The sequence below is a fragment of the Talpa europaea genome (genome assembly GCF_964194135.1).
Source record: "Talpa europaea genome assembly, chromosome: 3".
Classification (NCBI taxonomy): Eukaryota; Metazoa; Chordata; class Mammalia; order Eulipotyphla; family Talpidae; genus Talpa; species Talpa europaea.
In genome coordinates, this window is record NC_140069.1 from 72,138,155 (window position 1) to 72,163,911 (window position 25,757).

The 25,757-nt window shown below is 40.9% G+C and overlaps 1 protein-coding gene across 1 annotated transcript in view; it reads left to right on the forward strand.

Moving 5' to 3' along the window:
* GLI3 (GLI family zinc finger 3) overlaps window positions 1-25,757 on the forward strand; it is a gene marked incomplete at both ends in the record, with an annotated part of 271,835 nt that overhangs the window by 16,005 nt on the left and 230,073 nt on the right. The window lies entirely within an intron of this gene.

Consider the following 25,757-nt stretch of genomic DNA (forward strand, 5'->3'; position numbering starts at 1 on the left):
GATAAGGGAGGGTTCAGATCTATCTGTACTGCCATGTGTTTTATTTTTTTTTAAATAGAGGCATGTTTTATTTATTTATTTATTTATTTATTTATTTATTTGTTTGTTTGTTTTTGTTTTATACATGCACTGGGTACAGTCAGAAGCGCGGGAGGGCGAGAGAATTCACCAGAGCCAGAGCGGGGAGCAGAGCAGAAGGACCGAAGTACACTGACTGCTGAGGGGAGCAGCGGGCGGCAGGAGAGGTCTGCGCGCCATGTGGGACCCTCCTCCAGTGGCCCGGGAACAGCCGGGGATCGAACCGGCGCCGCAGAGGCCGCGGGCAGTTTTGCAACCCAGTGCTCAACCTCTGCGCCACCAGGGAGACCCTGCCATGTGTTTTAAACAGAAAAAGTTTTAAGCAAATTTGGGAAAATACTAATGTGGGTTAGATTTGAGTGGTGGTATCTTGGTGTTGCTTAGTCTCTTAATATGTCATGATTAAAAGATACCCCCTTGAAATTTCATCTACAATTATATTCAGCTAGCTTTCCTAGGCTGTATTGTACTTAATGTTGGCTGTAAGAAACCACCGTGGTTGTTTTTCTGCCACATTCTCACAGGGCTGCTCTCTTCCCAGGCATCCGTCAAGGTACCTGCAAATCTGTACCCTCTCTGGTGCTCACATTCTGCATTGCTCTTTGGAAATATTTTCTTGTAAATCTGTCACTTATAAGAAAATATGTAGGAAATAACAATTGGCAAGACGTAACAGGTGTTTGCTTTATTTTCATCTTAGATTCTTTAACGTGTTCTGGAAGCAATTTAGTTTTACTTTTGTCTCATCTGTCTTGAATTGAAAGTTGCAGGTATATCCATAAGTACTTGATTTAATGTAAATACCGCTTGTATTCTCTCAGGAGAATAACATGCTCCTGCTTCTCTACATGAGGGTTTTTTTTTTTAAATCAAGTTATAGCTGCTGCCCTTTGCATTCTCTGGTAGTGGTGTCTTACTGAAATCAGTCAGTGCTGGGGCAAGGCCAGGGCTGGGTTTAGGCTCTTCATCATTTTTTGATTCATATGCTTGTTCTTGAAAGAACATGATAGTAATGGGATGACAAAAGGAATCATGACACCCTCATTTTTTGACCTTGAGTTCCCTAACCTTGGGGTATTACTAATTAATAACTTGGAAGTGGTAGATTTAAGGTAATATTGGTCATAGCCAAATGGAAGAAAAGCATCTGTGAGAGAGAATCTTGATTGCATGTGTAACATGTTGCGATGATGCAGGTATATGAAGTAGAACTCATAAAAAAGGGGGGGCACCAAAAATGTCTTTAAGAATGCCAAGTGGCAGCCTATACATTCCTTTGAAGGTAGGGAGTGTTGCCTTCAAAGGTATAATTCCAGTAGTTTTACTTAAGCTTCAACTTCACTCACTTGAACACCTGCCCACACCTGCTGCCTAAAGCTTTGGAAAGCAGTTGAGAGTCAGGACTCCTGTTTATTCTGCAAATTTCAGATCATCTAGCATTTTGTTGACCTTTTGTCTGGGGAGATACCCAGTTGCCAGAGCCAGGCCAAAGCACACAGAAAATTTTTCAGCTCTCAGAGAAATTCGAACTTCCTTTTCCCGCAGGAGTGTCTTGGGGAAGTTGTACGTACAATGGTACTTTTCATGTCTAGACTGTTGTATGGGATTTCTGTCTAATGAGAACCTTTCTTTTTTCTTACACTTGTTTAAATGAACAAAAGTCAGGAAGAGGTTGGGGACAGAATGCAGGGAATATAGATGTAGAAAATCCTAGACCATCATATTTTCCCAGCTCCTTTGTGCCAAGTCCATGCAGCTTGAAGTGTCAGGTTCTTTTCTACTGCTGGGCTGCCTGTAGTCCACCATTCAGGCCCCTGCAAGTGCTGGATTATGGAAACAGAAGATTAATTTATGAGGCCAACTTTCAAAGATGTTTATCGGTGGATGAGTAAACAACCAAATTGCAGGTGCAATGTAAATTATACCTACAGACTATCAAGGGAAGTCACCTAGAAGAGATGGTATTTGGATTAGCTCTTTGAAATGTAAATGGTTAAGACAAGACCTGGAGCTGGAGAAGAAGACAAAAAAAGAAAGGCATTCCACGTGGATGGAGCAGATGAACAATGACCTGGAAGTAGAGATGTTCTTGATGATTTGGAGAAATGTTACCCATTAGTTTAGGTCCCTTATTGGAAAGGTGTGGTTTGGGGTGGGGAATTGATTATTGAAGCCACAGGGTGAAGGCCCATTTCAATTGTAATATTGAAGAGTTTGGCTTCATCCTTAAGATAGAGCGACACCTCTATTCCCACTGCTTCAAAAAAATGTCTGGCAGGAAGGGTGGGTTGCAGTGGGGAAAATGGAGGCATCGAGGTCACCAGGAGGCTGCCACAGAGTTACTGGGGAAGTCGAGGGTAAAAGGAGATCATGCAGAAGAAAGCTAACGGGGGAATAAGATTGTAGGTAGAGAGACAGGCATGACCTGGAAGGCTGAGGAATATTCAGGGAAGTCAGGAGAGGAAGAAAAGGGTAGGTTGGTGGGTGCAATTCAGTCTTAAACATTGTAATTTTCATCATGCATTTGAATTTCATTTCCATCATGTATTTCTTTTTTGAAAAAGGTTGCGCTGAAGACAAGATTCATCTAGGATGTAGGTAGGTAGTAAAGGCAACAGGGATTATGGGATGGCTAGAGAATGTGAGATGGAGGGGAACACTCAATGGGTAAGGAGATTGAGATAGATAATGAAGACTAAAATGGCTGAGGGTTAAGGAGTGTAGGAGATTGGGGTAGTTTCAAAGGTGGCAAAGATCCAGGAAGATTGAAGGCTGAAGAAAGCACAGCATTTGGCTGTTAGTACCTCTGAGACATTTGCAATTACCAGGAGCAAACTATACTGGAGAGGCAAACCCAGTGGGAGCAGCATGGAGATCTGGGAGCAGAGAAAGGGGAGGTATTGAGTTGCTCACTCTTGCATGGAGTAAAAGGAAGACAGAGGACCAAGAGATAAGGATGGTGACAACATGGTGCTAGGCTGTGCAGGTCCCACAAGGGCTGTGCTTCTCATGCAGGCTGCAGACCAGGGTCAGGGTGATCTGAAGCTCTGGCTGGGGCTGGTAGGAAAAGCACCCTGGGTGATTCCCTGTGCATTCAAGGTTCTGAATGTCTGCTGTAGGGCAACAGAGTCAAAAACACATAAAAGAGGGATTACATTTCCAGAAAAGGGAGCCTTGCATCTGAAAAAGGAGGGGAGCAGGCAGTCTTGGGTGACCACATAGATTAAAAATTCTGAGCGTAGGGCCTCCGCTGGTGGCACAGGTGGTTGAGTGCAGTGCTGTGAAGCTGTTCGCAGCCTGTGCAGTGTCAGTTCGATCCCGGCCGGCTGGCGAGGGTCCCTCATGGCAGGGTGGACCTCTCCTGTTGCGCCCGCTGTGCCCCTAGCACTATATTTCGTCTTTCTGCCTATTCTGTTCCCCGCTCTGTCTCTGGTGAATCCTCTCACCCTCCTGTGTGTCTGGCCTGTACCCCAGTTCTTGTGTAAACAAACAAACAAACAGACAAATAAATAAATAAATAAATACTTAAAAAATTTAAAAAATTCTGAGCATGAGGGGAGCAAATTAAGAAAGTCTCCTTCCACTTGCCCGTTTTCTCTAAATGTGTAAAAGATGGTATCAGAGTAGCAGAGGTAGGTTTGGGAATGACAAGTTTGTTCCTGACCGATGGGGACAGGTGTGGAGCATGCATGGTAGGATGGCCAGGTAGCCCGGGCCCAGTTGAGAACAGACATGGTGGTTTTCTGATGGCATCACATGAAGCCATCCCTCCACTGCAGCTTTTTGCAGAGCAGACAGAACAGAAGACTCAGCTCAGGTATTTGCAGCCCAGGTCTGGAGGGCTCCTGGAGGACGATGCCCATGCCCCATCTGCTCTTTTGCCCCCTTCATCTGGTATGCGGATGTGTAAGGAGGGCTCAGAACTTCAGTCACTTACTTGTGCTAGCCCATCATTCACAGAGAATGCAGAAGACCAGTACGCACTACTGCTCTCACATAAATTGCTTACTTGCGGTAGAATAAGTGTCTTGCATAATTTTAGAACCAGGAGGGATGCTTGTCAAGGCTATGGAATACACTTCTGTGTGTGTGTGTGGGGGGCAAGGGGTGGGCAGAGGGGGGAGGGAGAAGGAGAGGGAAGAAATCTTTTGAATTTCAGGTGAATTCAGAATTTGGCAGTAACATTGACCAAAGATGGACCAGATGCCTCTACCTTTGGAATCTTGTAATCTGACTTACAAGAGTTTTAAATGTTAAATGTACTTTAGCATGCAGCCCCAAAGTCATTTCTTTTTTTACTTGTGTGTGTATTCAATTGGACCTCTTAAATTCTTACTTTTACATGGAAAGCACTTTAAATATGATTTTTCCACTTTTTTTTTTTTTTGCTTTTGCTTATCATTTCTTAAAATGACTGATAAGGATTTTTTATCTTGGTTTAAAAAGACATCACACACACGCACACACACGCACACACACAGAGAGAGAGAGAGAGTCATCTTTCTCCCCATCCTTAGCTGATATTCCTTAAATGCCTGGAGCCCTGCCATAAGGGGCGGAGGTGTGGGGGTCTGACATGGAACTGACTGTCCTGCAGCTGCAGAAGGACAGATCTGAGCCCCTGAACTCCTCAGCTAGCTGGGTGCATGACATGCTGGAGGAAGCAGCACCTTGGTGGGGAAGGAAATAAGCTAGGACAGGACCGGGAAACGGCATAGTGCTTTCCCCCGCCAGTCGCCCCTTCTGGAGAAGGCACATTATTTTCACGGGAGAACCCACTGTTATGTGTGGAGATGGGCGCATAGAACGCCGGCTCCTGAAGAGGCTAGAGGACTTGGAAATGCATGTTGTGCCCAACTGAACCCCTGGGGAGCCCTAAGAAGTTGTGGGAGATTGACAGCACCTCAGACACGGTCAGTGCCCTTTGAGTCCTGCCTGTAGGACCAACTAAACAATTTCATGGTTTCTTTCATAAATGAGGATGGATTGCTGTGTGGGGAGAACACTTGTGAAGTCCCAGAAATCGCTTCCTGAAAAGTAAGAAGCACGTGAGGTGAGCATCCAGGTATCTTTGTTTTCTTTGGCCAAATTCGGGTCAGTGTTCATGGAACACTGAGAGCCCCCAAATAAATCCTTGTACACACCAGCATCTAATCTATGATAAAACAGCCATGAACGGGAAAAAGATCTCTCTAATAATGGTGCTGGGAAAATTGGAAAGACACACATAAAAGAATAAAGTTGGTTTCTAACATCATATACAAAAATAAACTCCAAATGGATTAAAGAGTTAATTATGATCACAGCAATAAAATACATGGAAGAAAACCTTGGTGATACATTTCATGATATCAACAATAAAGATATTACCACCATGGCAAGGGAATTAAAAACAAAAATAAACACTTGGGATTTCCTCAAGTTAAAAAGTTTCACTGCAACCAAAGACAATACAGGACAGTTAGACACCTTACTGAATGTGAGAAAACATTCACATAATAGGTAATTTATAAAGAATTAATATCCAAGATATATAAAAAATGCATACAATTTAATAATTAAAAAAAAAATCCCTTGGGGCCTCCCTGGTGGCGCAGCGGTTGAGCGCTGGGTTGCGAGGCTGCCTGCAGCCTCTGTAGTGCCGGTTCAATCCCCGGCTGCTCCCCGGCCACCAGAGGAGGGTCCCACATGGAGCGCAGACCTCTCCTGCAGCCCGCTGCTCCCCTCAGCAGTGTATTTCAGTCCTTCTGCCTGCTCTGCTCCCCGCTCTGGCTCTGGTGAATTCTCTCACCCTCCCGCGCTTCTGACTGTACCCAGTGCTTGTATAAATAAATAAATAAAAATAAATCTTAAAAAAAAAATAATAAAAGCAGCAGATCTGAGCAGGAAAATCCCCATAGAGGATATCCAGGAGGCCAAAAAACATGAAAAAATGTTTATCACTTCTAAGAAGAGAGATGCAGATTAAAATTACAATGAGATACCACCTCACACCCATGAGAATGGCACATATTAAAAAGACCCCCAACAAGTGTTGGAGGGGATGTGGAGAAAAGGGAACCCAAAACACTGTTGGTGGGACTGTGAACTGGTGCAACCATTATGGAACAGTCTGGATTTATCGTAGAAAACTAAACATGGAAATCCCATGTGACCAGCAATCCTACTTTTGGACATCTATCCACAGAATGTGAAGCCATCAACAAAAAAAATGCCGTACCTTCCAGAATGTTCATAGCAGTATTATTTATACTGTATATTTATAGCTAAGACATGGAAGCAGCCTGAATGTCCATTGACAGACAATTGGGGTCAGTGTGTTTGAATTCAGAAAGCATGCGTTTTTCATTAAACCAAATAAAGAACTTCTTGTGGACAGCTTGAATGTCTGGGAAGGGAGGGCAGGAGATCAAGAAGGAACTGTTCTGGTTGTCATTCCCAGCCTGTGCCTCAGATTCCACTCTGCTGCTTTCTGGGATCCCAGAGTTTATGTTGGGTCTCTTTCAATTGTGTTTAGGCTTATGTCACTGTGTTCACCACAAAGCATAGCCTGCCAAATGGAACAGGGTCATCTCTGCTAAATGCCCATATCATGCCCATATTATAGATAAGAAAATTGAGACTCAGGGTCCAGGACTAGTCAGAAGCTGGACTCCCCCAGGCTTGCACTTATGTTCTTGGCCTTGAGTAGGGCCGGTGGTAGTGTTATATTTTTGTGTCTTGATTCAGAGATTAAAAATTGGAAGCTGTGCTGACGTTTGAGAAATGATTTTCTGTTAAGTAAAGTTGAGTTGCCAACCCCTGTGGAGTTCCTGTCATATTTGTATGTGACATATATACAAATAAAGTTGTATAAGTATCACTGGGCATGCATCTTTCTATGTTTGTATGAGCACATGGCATGCATGTTTTCCTCTTCAAAATCTGTATGTTTACTTTTTTCATTCGATAGAACACTGAAACATATGATTCCATTCCCAATAAGACAAGCTGAAAAAGGACTACTTTGATATACAAATGATAGTGTCTGGAAGTACTTTATTATTTTTGTTTTTATTTTTAAATTTACTTATATATATTTTACATCATTGTTCATTTTTGTGAACAATATTTCCTTTCCCCTCTCAGGTGTAGTCCCTGTAAAATTCCCCCCACCAACTCACCAGTGCACATCACCACAGCCCCTTGTGCTCTTCCCTCCCCTGTTGTGATCCGTCTCCCTCCCCCGCCCCTGCAGAGTGTCTCTGATTTATAGAGACATTAATTTTTTTTAATTTATTATTTTTTTCCTGGCCCCTTATTGGGTTCCCTTCTATTCCTCCTGTATTTGAAACTATTTCTTTGTCCTTCTGACTTATTTCAGTGAACATAATCTTCCTTCCAGCTCCATCCAACTAGCTGCAAATGGCATGAGTTTATCTTTTTTTGTTTGCTGTTTGGTATTCCATTGTGTATATGTACCACGTCTTTTTGATCCAGTCTTTCATTTTTTGGGCATTTGGGTTGTTTCCATATCTTACCTATTGTAAATAGTGCTGCAGCAAACATAGGGGTACAGGTATCCTTTTGAGTTAATGTTTTTGTGTCCTTTGAGTTAATTCCTAGAAGTAGAATTGTTGGTTCATATGGTAGCTCCATTTTTAGTAGTTAGAAGAACCTCCACACAGCTTTCCATAGTGGTACACTTTAAAAGGCACTAAAAGCTCTCAGTAGCGGGCGGTCATTTCCTGTCATTCTCGGTGGCCTAGCTTTGTCAAACTTACGGTGTTAGAATGTGGCCTTTCACCTGTCTCAGCTGTGGCAACCACAGTATCGGTCCTTGGATTAATACTGTCAGCTCCTAAATGTTTTGGACACTTGTCCTTTATTCTTTAGTATTTTTTAAGACTACAATGCTCATTATCTTGTACAAATCCTAGAGCAGGTAGGTCAGGGAGTCAGTCCATTTTCAGTGAATTGGCCTGTTTAGTCTCTCCTAATGTCTTCTGATAGGTTCACCTTGAACCAATGCATCTATTTCTATTTTTTTTCCCTGAAGTCTCCACTGAGGCACAGTCTTCTATCTAGTGATTAGCCTGCTATGCCCAGGAATCCACTAGAGAGCCAGACCAGACTCAAAGCCTCTTCCAACCGTGATGACCTGGCCAGTATGAGAAGCAAACATTCTTTCAGACACAAGACACTATTTCTCAGCAGCTTTCTTTTAAACTCACATAATACATCCGTCTGTCAGTATCACATTTTACATATATCATCCTTCCTTAATAGAGAAATTATTAAAAGCACACATGCAACTAATAGTTTTTAATTGGCTAGCAATTTTTAGAAGCACATTTTTGCAGGTATAAAGATAGGATTACTGAAATCTTCAAAATCTTTGGGAAAAAAGCTTTTTGGACACCGTCGAGGTGGAAAGAGTTGGGTCAGATTTTCTAACCCATTTTGATCCAAGCATTCTGATGAGTTAGGCGGACATTGAAATGGCTCATCACAGGTAAAGGATGATGTGTCTTGGGGCAGGCACTGCGTGGATGGAGTCGAGGCTATGACTGTGTGGGGAGCCTGTGTCTCTGATGAGAAAATGCTTCGATGCTTGCAGGAGCTTCTGCCTAAGCCATGTGTCCTCTTTCTCCCAAGTAAGGTGTGGCTCAGTCCCTGTGAAGATGAGATGGGGTGCAAATACCCCAGTCATAATACACGTGGGGCTGAAGGACATGGGACACCAGAGAGCAGGCCTAATGCACATGACTGTGATCTTAGACTCATTTAGTTATTGTTGCTGGTGTTGAAAGAGATGTAGTAAATACCTCTTTCTTTCCCTCTTTGTTTTCTACCAAAGGGGCATTTTTCTTAAGAGCATAAATAAACAAATATTACCTTCCACTCCAAGTGGCAGAATCTTTATAGAACCTAACTGCCTAGAGATGGAAAGCTGTGTAGCTCTCAGACTCCTTCCCCCCTTTGATGTACAAATATGTTGGGAAGAGCCCTAAAAAATACTGTTACTGTCATCCCAGCTCAAAGGGATAAAGTCCTTTGCAAAGCTGCCCATTTCATTTGCAGACAAATTCCATCATTAGAACATGTTTTCTTATGTGGAGCTGACTCAGCCACCTCTTACAACTTCAGCTATCTGCCCCATCCCAACCCTGTTGCCTTCAAAAGCATTTTAAAACCTGGAGATGGTCAGTCCTTCAGGATCCACATGAATTTTTCCACAGATGCTTGCAGATATTTGAAGAAAAATGTTTTCTTCCCTTGACCTTTTTTCTTATTTAGGGTGACTTTTTGTGCTGTCAGCTGGCTCCAGGCAGGTATCTTGGTGTGAAGGCGCAATAGCATGGGCCTTAGTGCTGTTCCTGTTTGTGCTCCAGACTGCAGTGGGGTCTGGTCACCCTCCTTTGCTGAGTCGTGCTATGTGATGGGATGCGGCATACCTGGATATTTTGCTCCATCTATTGCTAGGTCATATTTCTCTGCTGAACATGACATGTATTAATTTTTTGGACTTAAGGCTAGGACTTTATAGTTGTCCTTATTACATTTCTTCTTCACCTCAGTCCTTAATCAAAGGATAAGGCTGCTATGAGGTTACTTCCTGCTTCAGAGTTCAGTATAGTGCTGAGTCCCAAGGCTTAGGTAAAAGGGAGGGTCTGTCTGTCTCTGTCTCTCTCTTGCTCATCTTCAGTTTTTGAATGACTGTCACATATAAAAACTCACTTTATGTTGTTGTGACTATGGAAACAAAACAAAGTGAGAGAGAAGCTGGATGGGCTTTGCCTGACTGACCCTGCTACCTGCTCAGTGAAATATGGGATGGATTTTAGGGAGGGAAAGAGTGTGCGCCCTGGAAGTCAGAGCTCTAATGAACTTTTAATGCGCTTTCTGTAAACTTATTAGAAATAGATATCTTGCTGTTGCCTGTTATTTACCTTGCATACTAATGTCTGTGTATGCACAATGGAAAATTTTTCATCGGCTCCCAAACAAGCTAGTGGCCTGAAAATCATTTCCAGAAATTTTAGAAATGTAAGTAACCCAGCATTGTGGTGAGTAGCTGAAACCACATCTAACATTTGGATCAAACTATCATTTCAAAGTACTGCTGCCTCTTGCATGTCTAAATGGCATTTTTTCTAACATTTCCAGTGTATTCTTTTGCTTTTGGTTATTGATCAACAGCTTTGTAGATGCCATTTATCCATTATCATAATAAAGCTAAGGAGAAAATGCTTTGTCATTCCAGTTGGCAATGAGATTGTCCCCAGTCTTTTCCTTAGTTAAAAAAAAAAAAAAAAAAAGGAAACTTTCTAGAAGAGACTGAGAATTTTAAACCACACCATTGATTGTGTTTCTTACAATTGTTTCTAAACTGTAATGTTTTACCTGCAGGAGAATTCATCTGAGGGTGTGTGTGTGTGTGTGTGTGTGTGTGTGTGTGTGTGTAGTGTCCAAAGGAGGAATCAAAGTTAGATCCTATTGGGATATGCTGGTTTTTAAGCATTTGGATATTATAATCAATCCTTGGAAGGGAGCGCCAGTCTGAAATTTTAAAGAGGACCCAGGCATTGGCCCACCAGGCTTTGATTCCAGGTTTTGCCAGATCTCCATGAGATGAGATAAAGAATTTTTGGAGAATCTGCAGCACTTGTTCTGGCCTGAGTACAGCAGTGCACTATCCCCATATACTTGAGTTTCAGTTCCTTCCCAGAAAAGGCTCTGCAAGGGGGGTCTCAGGGCCCTTCTCAGACTGGTGATGGAGTCAGAAAAAAACAGATCACACCCCAGTGAGCATTGTCTGCCCGGGGTACCCTGCTTCTTCCTAGCATTCCAGCTAAGTTCCCTGTCTGCCTTCCCCAAAGCCTTACCCCTCCGTAGCACGTCCTAGCAAATTTATTTTTCTTCCAAAAAGAATTGCTGCTCTGTGAGATTATTATTTTTTAAATATTTATTTATTTATTTATGCAAGCATTGGGTATAGTCAGAAGCACGGGAAGGGAAGAGAATTCACCAGAGCCAGAGAGGGGAGCAGAACAGGCAGACTGACAAAGTACACTGCTGAGGGGAGCAGTGGGCGTGGCAGGAGAGGTCTCTGCGCCATGTGGGACCCTCGCCAGCAGCCGGGAATCCACCTGGTGCTGCAGAGGTTGCGGGCAGCTTTGCAACCCAGTGCTTAACCACTGTGCCACCAGGGAGACCCTGCTCTGTGAGATTATTTTACTTTTTTATGTGTTTGCATGTTTACATTTTGTCTCTGTACCGAGGTCTAAGAAGCGAGAGCCTCTTCAATCCTCACACCATACCTCTGCTTGGAACAGGGGCCAGCACAGTGATGGAGACCTGGGTGGTAGTGGGAAGGTCTCAGTATAAATGAGTACATGAAAAACAGGTCTTGAATGAATGAAGTAGGCCTAAGAATGACTTTCAACCATACTTGGAGGGATTTAGGGGAATTTACACTTCCTTTCAAAGATACTTTTTTTTTTTTTTAAGGTTCTAATGCATGCTATTCAATTAGCAGGGGAGATGTTTGTGCATATATTTTAGATAATTATGACTATATCTAGTTAAATTTCTCTGCTCTGCTTTCCACCTCTGTATTTCTCTATCATTTTTGGCTAATTTCCTTAGAAATATTAATGCAGTCTCCATGAAGATCATATAGAGCGAGAGCCTGCCATAAAAATGAAGTGACTGCCCAGGGATTCACAGAGGTTCTGAGCCACCCACCTGGACAGTTGTCTTAATTGAGAATATAAGGGGAGGGGCTCATTACCTTCATGTCTGGGTTGGAGAAACCTGGGATTATCCTCAGGCCTGTGAGTAACGAACACTCGTTAATGGGAACGCTGGTGTGGTAAATCTACATGTGGCAAAGACCCACATCCTTCTCTGTGGAGTAGACCCCTGATCCAGTAGTGGGACATTTGCTATTACTCTGAAGTTACATAATGAAGAGTATTTAGGTGGCCAGAAACTTCTGTTTTCTAGTGAGTGTGTTGTTTTAATTTTGTTTGCCTCAGTCACTGGGAGAGTTAAAATCAGAAGAGGATTTCCAGTGTCAGATCCCTGCATTCTCTAGCAAAGAGCCATTGTTTTCCTCAGCTGAGGAATCTACCTTATTTGGCTTCATCTTCAATTTGTATCTACAGGGTGAGTCATGTGGATTGGTGCTGGTGCATTCCACAGGGTCTACATTGGAACAGTTGAATAATTATTTATTCAATTGCATAGATATTGGATAACTGTTGATAGGTTATGGGGATCTGTTTTTTTAGAATCCTAAGAAAAGTCAGCTAAACATTATGATATTAGAAGAACACATGGTGGAGACTCTCGCAGATAAAGGTGGGTTCTACAGTCTGACGGTCTTGGATGTGAGCTCAGGTTTCTCTGCTAGGAAGGCCTGAGACAAGGTACTTTCTAGGCCTCACTGTCCTTATTTGTAGAATGGGGATTATAACACCTTTTGAAGGTTATTATGAAGAGCAGTAGAATGTTGTCTGTATATGCAGCATCTGCACAATTATCAGTTCCCTTCTGTTGGAAAATGCTACTCTCTGGCTTCATTCCTGTTTTGTCCTGTATGCTACCAATCAATATTAAAATAGGTTTATTTTCTTATTCTCTTCTCCTTTCTTTTTTCCTTCTATTCCACCCTCCTCCATCTTGATGAAGAGGGTTTTTTATTCTCTGGCATCTCAGATGAGACGTGAAACTGCCTAGAAGATGAACTCTTATCAAGCTTACCAACATATTTTAGAGAAAAATTGGAATCTTCATGTCAGACACAGTATTGTCTTCTTAAGTTGGAACTGAGATGGAACTCTGGTATTAATTTGGAGTGGCAAAGGTGGTATCTTCTTTAAAATCTCTATAAATCAAACCTTTAGTGCTTTTAAAAGTGAATAGTGGTGGATGTTTTTGTGTAATATACTATTTGGGGATGCTGTCACTTTTAAATGTAGGTTTTTAAGAAGTCTTTCTTGGGAGATTCATCTTCTGTAATGAAATGTTAATCAGGATTCCTTTGTCGTGTGATAAAACATCAAACCCCTGTATCTCTCCTCTACCCTCAACATTTTTTGAAACTTATTTAACTCTGCTAAGCATTGTTAGTTAAACTTGGAAGAGCTAACCCACATTGTCTGGCTGATGTAACCCAACAATATTTATCTTTTTAAAAATTTTTTTAAAGATATATGTATTTATTCATACAAGCACAGGGTACAGTCAGAAGCGCGGGGGGGTGGGGGTTGAGAGAATTCACCAGAGCACCATGTGGGAACCTCACCGGTGGCCGGGGATGTGGGCAGTTTCACAGCCCAGGGCTCAACCGCTGTGCCACCAGGGGAGGCCCCAAGGATATTTCTCGACCCTACTTGCTAAGGGAGATTTACAGTGTCTACTATCGATACTGTTTAAATACTGTAAATACTGTTTAGATGTAGGTCCCTTTAAATTTTTTTCTTCATTATTTTAGGACCAGGAAAATATCTTTTATTTTAACTGAATGAGTGGATTCAGCATTGTTCTCTGAAGCATCTTGAGGATCTACCTTATTTAGATGTTAGTAAGGATAAGAGAGTCTATTTTTGCTTTTCTAAGGATTCATTTTTGTGTTTAGTGTACCAGAGACTTTCCACCTGGGCAAACTGGAAACAAAATTATGTTTGAGAAATGATCAAAATGGAAATAAATTCAATTATCTCAATCTTTCTAGAGCCAAGATACATAGAAAATGACATGCTGAGTCCTCTCAGTTGGCCCATGTAGCCTGGGGGAGGAAGAGAGCAAAATTGGATTTATTGAATGCTAGCTCATCTATCCATCCATCCATCCATCCATCCATCCATCCATCCATCCATCCATCCATCCATCCAGTCCATCCATGCTCCCATCTATCCATCTACTAATGTCTTCAGCAAATAGTTATCTAAAACATACTATGTCCCAAACGCTGTGCTAAGTATTTAGGAATACATTAAACAAAAACATTTCCTGCACTCAGAGAATATATAATCTAGACACTAGTTAATTGTGAAAATTGCTATAGTAGAGCACCAGCAGGAGCAGTGACAGACAGTTATACTGGAGCTGGCCATTGGGGAAGACTTTTAGAGGAAGGGACATTCAAGCTGAAATCTATAAAATAAAAGCACTGGAGAAAGCAAGATGAGAATGGATGAAGAGGTAGGTCCAGAGGGAAGTTATATTCTAGATAATGTGAACAATAATAGGTGAGCATTCTTAGAGGTAAAAGGGATCCTTGTATATTCAAGCAAATAATATAATTTAAAGGAGCTAAGGAATGGAATGAGAGGCTTGAGTACTGGTGCAAATGGGTAAATATTTAAACGGGATGTAGGTTGTGAATGTTTAGGAAGCCCTGTTTGAATTTTATCCTAGTGTCAGATAAGAAAATGTACAAGGGGGCCTCCCTGGCCGTGCAGGGTTAAAAGTCTTTGCGCTGTCAAGCTATGACCAGCCACTGGAGCATGAATTCGGTCCCTGACCAGGAAGTTAACCCACATATGGTGCAGCAGACCTCTCCCATCTCACCTGCTGCTCCCCGCAGCAGTGTATTTCAGTTGATCTGCCTTTTTTGCTCCCCATTCTGTCTCTGGTGAATCCTTTTACCCTCACACTTCTGGCCTGTACCCCAGTTCTTGTATGAGTAAACAAATGAAAAAATAAATCTTTTTTTTTTAAAAAGAAAGTGTTCAAGCTTGGAAGTTGGAATTATAGGTGGGTTACATCATTTTAAGTAGTGTATGTGATAGGTTGGAAAGGGTAGCCCAGAATAGAGGCCTACCTAAGAGGTTATTAACTCACATGCAAACTGGTGATGGCTTGTCCTCTGCATTGGTGGTAATGGGGTGAGTGAAATGGAATGTACGTGGAGACATATGAGGTTGAATTTTACAGGGTTTGATAGGACTTTGGGGATGCTACCCAGACTCCTCAGGTGATTAGTGCTGTCATTCACTGAGACAGAAAAGATTGGTTTTGGATACTGATGAATCAATATAAAGGGCAACCAAGAGGATGGAAGTTTAGAAAAGAGATCTCAGTTGGAAATGTTGATGGTAGTTGGGAAGGGATGAGGTTACAGAAGCAGAGCAGGAAGAGATGAATGTAGACCCGTGGACAAAACTACCTAATGCACAGATAAGGAAGAAGTGATATTTTCCTAAAGGAACCTGGATAAATGAAAATATAGTGAATCTTCCTGGAATGTAAACTTTGAAGTTTGTGCCTATCTTTTCTAAATGTAAATATTCATGAGTCTGTTTCCTTTCACTGGTTTATCCCCCTTAGTTTGTTATCCTCATTTTGATGTGGCCCAGGCAAGGATATTCCTGTGATAAAGTTGATCAGTATCGGGACAGATAGAGTGGATGTGCGAGGTGGAGGGCTGTTCTGAAAACGTTTGCTACACAGAATTGATACTGGCTGGGAGTAGGGCAAGGGACTTTCCTTTATGCATTTTAAAAACATAAAATCAGTGTTATTGTTGGGCAAGAAAATGAAAAACAAATCCACAAGAAAAATAAGCACTTACTGAGGTTTTCTTTCTTTCAACATCTGAAGCAGATATGCCAACAAGTTAATGTTGCTTAAATTAGGGTGGTAGGTAGAATAGATAAACTAGTATATCATTCTTAGTACTTTCCAGTACAATTTGAATATTTCATAATTAAATGCTATGTAGAAGAAACACCAAAAATAAAATGGGATGGGGCACATTCTGACCACATTTTAGTTGAGCTCTCAGAATCCATGGAAACTAGATAGGTGATAATACATTTAAAAAATTAATTGAAAGGGATTGGAGTGTCCAGCCATGCAGACAAATTTCGGTGTGGGCAATCAGATCGTTGTGCACAGAAGTTGTAGGAACAAAGTCAACAACTTCCGTTGCGTGTTCTGCAGAGAGAAGGCCCACTGAGCAGACCCATCCTGTGCGGAGGCCTTAACATCCTTTTTTTGCTACTAGTTGAATTCCTGAGTAATGTGAGTCAGTGGACTTTTTTTCTTTGGAGCTACTGATCAAAGGCCCTTGCATCCCAATAAAGACAGCCTGGCTCGAGGAGGCAGGTGCTTGTGGGCAGGAGAAAAGGGTGAGCATCACTTTGGGTCCTGAAAACATAAGCTTCCTCCAGGGATTTTTTAAAACCCCCTTTGAATGGGCTCATTGTTTATAAGAACTGTCCTTAATGGGAAAAAAAAAAAAAAAACAAAAACGAGAGGGTCTGTAGCTCACTCTGCTTTCCTGTGCTGGCCTTGTTGTTTATTTGACTTATCAAGTCTCCAGTAGTTGCTGGGCCTTGTGACCTTCCTTGAGCTATTCCTCCAGAGTATCCATTTACTTTATTTAGAAACATAATATTTAAAAAAGCTGGAGCCTAGTCAAAAAATCATCACCTTTTTGATGTGGCTGATTCTCCTTCTTTTGAAACCTTAAACGTGCCCAGAGCCACAAAAGCTGACTTGCAGTCTCTGAATCAACAAGCATTTCTGGGTCCTGGCTCAAGCCTGGACGGTGGTCTCCCTGAGACTGGGAAAGGTGGTGCAGGAGTGGGCAGTGGGTCTGCTCAGCCCTCAGGCCAGTGGACACACAACTAGAGAACAGAATGCCAGAGAACTTGGTGTGGTAGCAGGGGGACTGCAGAAAGGTCTCTCTGAGGAGGTGTGTAGATGGGAGAGCTGGGGGTCCTGATGGAGAAGGCAGCCCTGGAGTGTGAGCAGAAGCTTGGGCTTGTGTGATCTGGTGAAGAGATGTCAGGGAAGAAAGAAGGTATATTGGCATCTCTTCATATTTTATAATATCTGTTGAATTATTCCTGAACCTTATTTTTCCACATGAAACAATGTGCATATGTATTACATGGGATCTTTTAAATAAGTTTTCTTTTTTAAAGATAATTTTTAAATTAGTGTTTTTAAAATTGTCACCCCTCCTTCCTCTTTCCCCTCTTAAAAAAGTTTCAGTGATAAATATTCTAATTACAAAGAAAGTTTGATGACCAAAGAATAGATATCAAACACAATTTCATCACTGTAACACATTGGCTGTTTAAAATTTAGCTTATTTTTCCTGTGGGTCTTTACCATTTCATTTTTGTTAGTTTCGTGAGTTCCTTTGTACACAGAACTCCCACTTACAAGCTGCATGTAGGAATGAGGAACCGTATGAGCTTATACCCAGGTTATGAAAATGGCTAGATTCTTTTTTTTTTTAAATAATAAATTTTATTTTTATATTCCCCATACAATTGCAGCCTCCCCCATTCTGATCCCAATCCCTCCCCTCCCGCCCCCGCCTCCCTAAAAGTGTCTCTGGTTCATAGTTTTTTGTTGATTTTGATTTTCACTTTCTTATAGTTATTCATTTTCCTGGTCCCTTATTTAAGTTTTCTAGATTCCTGCTATGAGTGAGACCATCCGGTATTTTTCTTTTTCTTTCTGGCTTATTTCGCTGAGCATGATCCCTTCCAGCGCCATCCATGTTGCTGCAAATTGCATGTGTTTATCTTTTTTGAATGCTGAGTAATATTCCATGGTCTATATGTACCACATCTTCTTGATCCAGTCATCTATTTTTGGGCATTTGGGTTGTTTCCAAAGCTTAGCTATTGTAAACAGTGCTGCTATAAACATAGGAGTGGAGATACTCTTTGGAATTGATGTTTCTGTGACCTTTGGGTAAATACCTAGGAGTGGAATTGCTGGATCATAGGGAAGCTCTATGTTTAGTAGGTCCAGAAATCTCCACACAGCTCTCCACAGTGGTTGGACCAGTTTGCACTCCCACCAACAGTGCAGAAGAGTTCCTTTTTCTCCACAACCTCGCCAACATTTGTTGTTGCTAGTTTTTTTAATATGTGCCATTCTCACTGGTGTGAGATGGTATCTCATGGTAGTTTTGATTTGCATTTCCCTGATGACAAGTGACATTTTTTCATATGTCTGTTGGCCATTTGCATTTCCTCTTCAGAGAAGTTTCTTTTTAGCTCTTCTGCCCATTTTTTGACTGGATTATTTTCTTTGTTGTTGTTGAGTCTCATCAGCTCTTTGCAGATAGATTCTTAAAGGACAATTTTATTCCCATTATTAATATTTCTTGACTGGGTGTTTTCTTCTTTCTCTTGGAACTTCAGGAACTTCAGACTTACATTATTAAACTTACATTATTAAACAACATCCATAAAAGCAATACTCTGTAGATTGTAATTGTTGTGACATTAAATCTATTTATTATTTTGGAACTAATTGACATTTTTATAAGATACAGTTTTTCTGTTCAGAAATATGGAATGTTTCTATTTAAATACAGTTGTTTTTGTGACTGTCAGAAAGTTTTTTATTTTATAATGTCTTCATATGGGGTGCATATGTTTTTTGCCTTTATTGTTAGCGTTTTGACTTGAGTTAAGCGTGTGAGTTTTAGTTTCATTGGTAGGCAGAAGTGGAATAGAGGTAGAAATGAGACTCTGTTATTGGCAACAGTGTGATTTGGGGCAAGATTTGTGGCTTTATTATGTTTCAGTTTTCTTCTCTATAAAATGTATAATAATGACATTTACTTCTCAGGATTGTTGTGAAAACTAAATGAGCTATCATATTAAGTGCATTAACATTTGTGGCAGTTAATATGTGTTAAAAAGATTATCTATTTCTATTACCTGGTAATTTCTGGTAAATAGAAAGGCTATCGATTTCTGTATATTTAATTTCAATTTTATGGCTATACTAAGTGTCTTACTTGTTCTAATAATAATTTTCTGTTACATCTTCTTGGCTTTCTAGGTTAGACTATAATATCATGTGTGCCAATAATAATATTTTCTTTCCCTTCCAATTGCTGTACATTTCATTTGTGTTTCACATCACATTGAACTGCCTCCAACTTCCTGGATAGTAGTGATCAGTAACAATGATAACTACCTTGGCTGTTACTTTACTATTATATGATGATGATGATGATGATGATGATGATGATGATGATGATGATGATAAGGAAATATTTTAGTGATTTGGGTTTGGTACCATTTTTTTTAAATCAAGAAAGATATTTTATCAACTGTCTTTTCATTATCTTTTGTTTTTATGATACAGATTTTTTTTTCCATTTGGTATCGGGTAGGATAAAGGGCCACCCCGAGGCCCCCAAACTTGCCTACTTTAATTGGGTTCTGCCATCTGCTGCATTAAGACAAAACATACTCTAGTGCATAAGACTTTCAGTAGAGTGCCTCCCTGGTGGCATAAAGGGTTAAATCCCAGCATTGTGAAGCTATCAGCAGCCACTGTAGCATGAGTTCAATTCCCGGCCAGGGAGCAAATGTACATGGCACAGCAGACCTCTCCTGTCTCACCCACTGCTGCCCTCAGCAGTGTGTTTCAGTTAATCTACCTGCTCTGCTCCCCACCCTGTCTCTGGTGAATCCTCTCACCCACCCCACACTTGTGGCTTATACCCTAGTTCTTGTATGCATAAATAAATAAAATAAATCTTTAAAAAAAAAAAGACTTTCAGTAGAAAAGACCTTAATACAAGTAGTATGCAATAAAGACAAGACAAAGAATACAGTTAAAAGAGTTTTCACTTAGTTACTCATCTTCTTGTGTGTAAATGTCCAGCCAAATGGGATTGGCCAAAACAGGACGGCAGAGGCCCAAAAGCTTGCCACAAGTCTAAGGCACCTTCTGGTGGGGACCCAGAAGAAAGGGTCAGAAAGGGTCAGGCAAGTCTGGAAGGAAAGGACAAAATCAAAATCAAGATAAAGGCTGCCATTGTCAGGCTCTCTGTCTCTTTTAAGGGTCCCCTTCCATGTCCCTCTAGTCCCTGGTACAAGTCCAAGGCTGAAAGGAAGTGCAGCTTCTTCTCATGTCTCTCTGCTCCATGTGGCTCCTCCATGTCTCCTTGCTCCCTGCAGTCTCTGTCTTCTTCCTGCTCTGCTATGCCCTTCCTTGGGTGGGGCATGGAACCTGGAACCTCCCCCTTCTCTAGGGATTACCCCATTTGTTACACACTTTTCTTTTTTTTGTTACACACTGACTTATTGATGATCTTTATCTTATAATATTTCTAATGTTTCCTGGTATAAAATCCATTTGAGTCTAGACTTTTTGATGTGATTTGATATGTTAATGCTGTATTTTAGCATCATAGTATTTTTTGCTATTCACAAATAGCTTTTGATTTTTAGTTTTTCATTTTTATCCTCACAATGTTACATTTGGCCATTTGGATTTCATTAGTTTTTGAAATTAATTGAAGCTTTTCCCCAAATGTCTGTATCTAGAAAAGTTTGCCAGTGGTATGTTATATTATCGTGCCCCTTGTTCTTTTAAACAACCTGCTTTGTGATGATTTATAAATTCTGATGGTTTTCACTTGGCCAGTGCATAATATTTTTTGCTATTATCACTGTTTTCACTTCCTGTTTTTTCTTTTCCAACATCTGAATATGATGTGTGAGCCCATTTGTTGGCTTTTGTTAACAATAAGATAGCATCCATGCCACCAATTTGGTTACCACATAAAGTGACTGTTGATAATATATTCACAAATGTAAATACATTTATTTTCCTATAGATTTGCAAGACTTCATGAAATTGAGTATGAGTGCACATTTGCACATGTGCTCCTGTGCCACATATCACTTAGGTATGAATGCACATGATAGAATATTCCACATCTATCAGGATATAAGATAAGGTGATTTTGGAGCTTTGGAAAAGACTTCCAGAGTAGGTTGATTCAGGCCACTGCTTCTTATAACCCGAGAGGAAATGGTTTATCCTGTTGTTAATTATTGGCAAAAATGAAGAAAGAGTCCTGTTATTTACTCCAGGACTCTTAAGATTTCAGTACAAATATTCTCATTTCTTGCAATTTTTTAAAATCCAGTTCTACTACTTTATTCTGTAAAATCTCTGGAGTACAAAGTGTGTATTCTTAGTAAACTTTACATATTTGAGGATATGTGTTAGATTATCTGAACCACCCATATTTTATTTCCTCTATGGATAGTTTTGTTTTATTTTTGACTGATTGGAACTTTGCCTGATTACCCTTTAAAAATGGAGAGCCGCAGCAAAATAAGTCAAAAAGAAAAAGAAAAATACCGGATGGTCTCACTCATAGCAGGAATCTAGAAAACTTAAATAAGGGACCAGGAAAATGAATAACTATAAGAAAGTGAAAATCAAAATCAACAAAAAACTATGAACCAGAGACACTTTTTGGGGGGTGGGGGGCGGGAGGGGAGGGATTGGGGTCAGAATGGGGGGTTTGCAATTGTATGGGGGAATATAAAAATAAAATTTATTATTTAAAAAAAAAATGGAGAGCCGGAAAAAAAAAAAAAAAACTTACTTTCAGAAGACTAATGTTTAGTGCTTGGTAAAGAGTTCTGAAATGTTAACTGTTGACTAGTTTGTTCACCTCAGTTCAGTGGTTTTTCTGTCTGTTTCTACCTTGTTCTTAAGACAGATAAGTTGCGCATCATCTATTCTTGTATCAGTGTTTAGGATTTCATTACATTGTGTTTTCTCTCTTAATGATTATTGTTTTGTTTGTTGTTCCTTCTAACTACTCCATTGGTTGGTTGGACCAAAATTTCCTTTATCAGTGCTTTTATTGTTGCTTATTTAGAGAGTAAGTTTTTCATTTTCTTTTTACTCTTATAGATAGCAGTGTAGTGGTGGTTATCCTTGTAGCTAAATTTTTGTTTCTATCTCTGATTATGTGTAAATTCCTGAAAGTAGGATTGCTGATTCAAAAAAGATCTACATTTTTAGGCCTTGATGCATATTCAGAAAAGCTAAACCAACATACTCTTTCACCAGTAATGCATCTATTTATTTTTATTTTTGTCTTTTAAAGTACAATAGATGAATAGAAACTACGTAGGTAGTGTTTATCAGATACTGTAACAAATTACCACAAACTTGGTGGTTTAAAACAACAGAAACTTCTAGTTCTGGAGCCCAGAAGTCTGAATCAAAGTGTTGGCAGGGGCCCTGCGCCCTCTGAAGTCTCTAGGGATGAATTCTTCCTGTTACCTTTCAGTTTCAGGTGCTGACTGCCTACTCCCGCCCACCCTTGGCATCCCTTGGCTTGTAGATGTGTTGCTCCATCCTCTACCTGCATCTTCACAAAGTGCTTTCCTTTGCATGTGCCTGTGTGATTGCTGGCCTGCCCATGAGGACACCCTCATTGGAGCTAGGATCCATCCTAATGTAGCATGACATCATCTGACAGCAAACTGTACCACAGAAACCCTATTTCCAAATAAGGTCACATTCTGAGGTTCTGGATGCATAGACACATCTTGGCGTGGGGATGGGGCATATACAATCTAGAACAATTGCCTTTATTTTCACTTCTTGTTATTCATTGAAAAGGAAAGGATTTAAAAGAAAAGAGCGTATATCTGATTGAAAAAGCTAAAGCCCTAAGCAGCAGCCATGGAAATGCTGGATTAGTGCACTTATCCCTTATTCTTGGCATCATCATGAGGGATAAACTTGATAAGTTTGTTCTGACTTCTTCTTAATCTCGTGTCACTCATACATTTAAAAACAAGAAAATATAGACGTACTTATACATGAGGCAAATAGCAATCCTTATGATTTTATTACAAATACTTTCCTTAATGGTTATCTTTAGTACAACTTAGTTATGTTTATTTTAGGTAGCACACATTTAAAAGTTCTCTCTAGTTTTTCTTTTATTTAATCCTAAAACTGTAGATCTTCTGAACATGAGATGCAGTAGTTTTTCAAAGTCATTTGGTACAGAACCAGAAGTGAAATTTGCTTGAACTATTAATAACTGAAAACTCAGGTGCATAGATCCAGGATATATTATCTTCAGAGATGGTGTTGTCTAAGCTTATTAAGTTGCCTGGACTGATTTGTACATTTTGTGGGCCTTCAAATGGCAAATCATGATGAAGGCCTTTGACTTTGAGTTCCCTAGCACAGTCACTTTCCTGGGTCAGTGATGATGTCCCTGAGTTGGGTGGTTTCCAATATACTACAATTTCCTCTGAGTGGCTGTGTTTTTTTTTTTTTTTCTTTTTTTCTGTGTCTTCTTGTAGCATGTGGTGGTGTCTTGGAAAAGGCAGAGGACATTTAAAGTACTTTAAAAAATATATATATATATATATATTTATTTATTTATTTTGTAGAAGAACTGGGGAGTAGGCCAGAGGTTTAGGGGGTGAGAGGATTCAGTAGAGACAGAGTGGGGAGCAGAACAGGTGGATTTCCAGAAATACACTGCTGAGGGGAGCCACTGGCGAGACAGGGGAGTTATGCTGTGCTGTGTAGGTCAGCTCCCTGATCAGGGATCGAACTCAGGCCACATTCATGATAGTGCTGAGGCTTAACCCCTGAGCCGCCAGGGAGGCTCCATTTAAAGTACTATTGTCCAACAAAGTCAAGAGTTTCAATGGCTTTGCTATAAATCTTTCTTGTGTACCTGTCTTTTTGCCAGGTTCTGAGGTATGCTAACTAAGATGGAGTGGACAGATTTTAAAGAACTCTAACTTCAGTAGGTGAAATAGAATGCCTGAAATGTGGTAGTAGTAATAGTACCATGCAACATTAAAGTGCTGTGGTGAATTAGAAGAGAGAACAATTTTATTGGTGGAGAGTTATTAGGGGAAGCTGGTGAGAGGAACTAAGATATAACTGTCTTTGTGTTGTTGTTTCAAATACTATCTTCTGTAGCTTAAAGAGATTTGCAAGGATGTTCCTCAGTTCTGATGTGCCCTGATATTTTTTTTAAAAAGATTTATTTATTTATGCATACAAGAACTGGGGTATAGGCCAGAGGTGTGGGGAGGAAGGGTGAGAGGATTCACCAGAGACAGAGTGGGGAGCAGAACAGGCAGATCTTCTGAAATACACTGCTGAGGGGAGCAGCAGGTGAGACAGGAGAGGTCTGCTGCACCATGTGGGTCAGCACCCTGGCTGGGGATCGAACTCATGCTGCAGTGGCTAACGATAGCTTGGCAGTGCTGAGACTTTAACGGCTTGTGCCACCAGGGAGCACTCCCCCTTCCATGCTGATGATCTATGCTCAGTCTTGTTTGATCATTTGCTTAACTCATGGTGAGAATGAGGCTAGCTTCTCAGTTCCTGTGCTCATTTATCCCATCTACATTCTTGGCACCAGTCAGCTGTCACTGAAATATTTGCCTTTGCCCAGAGAGGAAGCCGAGCAGAGTGCACCCTGAGTGCAGGGGTAGGCCAACCCCGTAGGGCCTTCAGCTGTGTTTGCAGTGATGCTAGTTCTGAATACTCTTGTCAGGGAGTGGTTTTTCTTTTTGATTTTTAATCACAGTCCTTCATTCTTGACACTAATAGCACCTGTTGCCAGCTCGGGAAGACCATTGGTTCACTCAAAGAGACCATGTGCATATGCCCTGTAATAGCACATCTGTGCAGCATTGGATTGTACAAGGGAAGCTGAAGCATATCTGGGCATCTCCATATGGCACAAATGAAATACTTGGATATTTACTCTTCCTTACTGCTGCAAGACAGACGCTAAAGCTCATCTGTAGCATTTGAGAAATTCACAACAAAACATCTCTGAGCATCCTACCATAATTATCAGAAAAAATGTGGCTTTGAGTGTGGGGTTGAAACAATCACTTTAAAGGCTTATCAGAGTGTTTTTGAATTCTCTCTGACTGAATACTGAAAAAGAAGGCAGGGGAGCATGAATGTTAGGGGATGAGAAAGTAGGAGGATAGAAGCAGTCTTTTGTTTTCCGTAACTATCAAACAAAAATACTGTTGAATTATAGTGAAAATGCTGCTTGTAGATACATATATGGAGTTTGCTATCCCTAGGAAAATGTGGTCTGTGTCTCCAGGGTCAGTTATACTATAGCAAGTTAGACCCTGAGCCCTGGAAGCCATAGTTATAAAAACCTTCAGTCCAGGCAGAATAGGGGACCCAGTAGCCCATGGCAGAAGATATGTACTCAAATATCTGGGTTGTTACGAACCAATGTCCAGCTTAACAGCATTGTTAAGTGGTGTAAGTTGCATTTCCGGGGCGGGGGCACAGCATCTAAGATGGAGTTCGGTGTGCAGGATGTTTATTACCATCAAAATGGGTACCTCAAAAGGGAATGGAGCAGAATGGGTTCAGAGAGATGTCTAGATGCAAAGCAGACCCAACAACAGCTATTGCCAACCCCTCAGGGAGTTTTGAACTCCCTGGACTCTGAGAGCTATTTCAAGTTGGGTTAAGAAGGCCAGAACTTCATACTCATGCATAGGTCAGTTCTCGGGCAAGGGCTACCCTAGAAACAAGGGTAGCCTTGAGCAAGGCAGCTCTCTGCTGCTCAGATGGTCCCTGAATGGGCTGAGAACTGAAGGGTATTAGTCAGCATCAGCTGGGATATCAGGTTATTCATTGAAAGGAGACCTGGGATGGGCATGTCATTGTCCACATGGTATACATACATAGGTATGTGTGTTTATTGATTCATTGATTCATGGAAATAAACCATTGGCCACAGTTGTGCACTGTCCACTTACTAAAACTAGGCTGTTCTAGGTCCTGGAACGAGAGTACTGGACGATATGAAAGGGTGCATGCACTGAGGAGCATGCCTGTCTTCTGGTTGGAAGGCAGTCAGT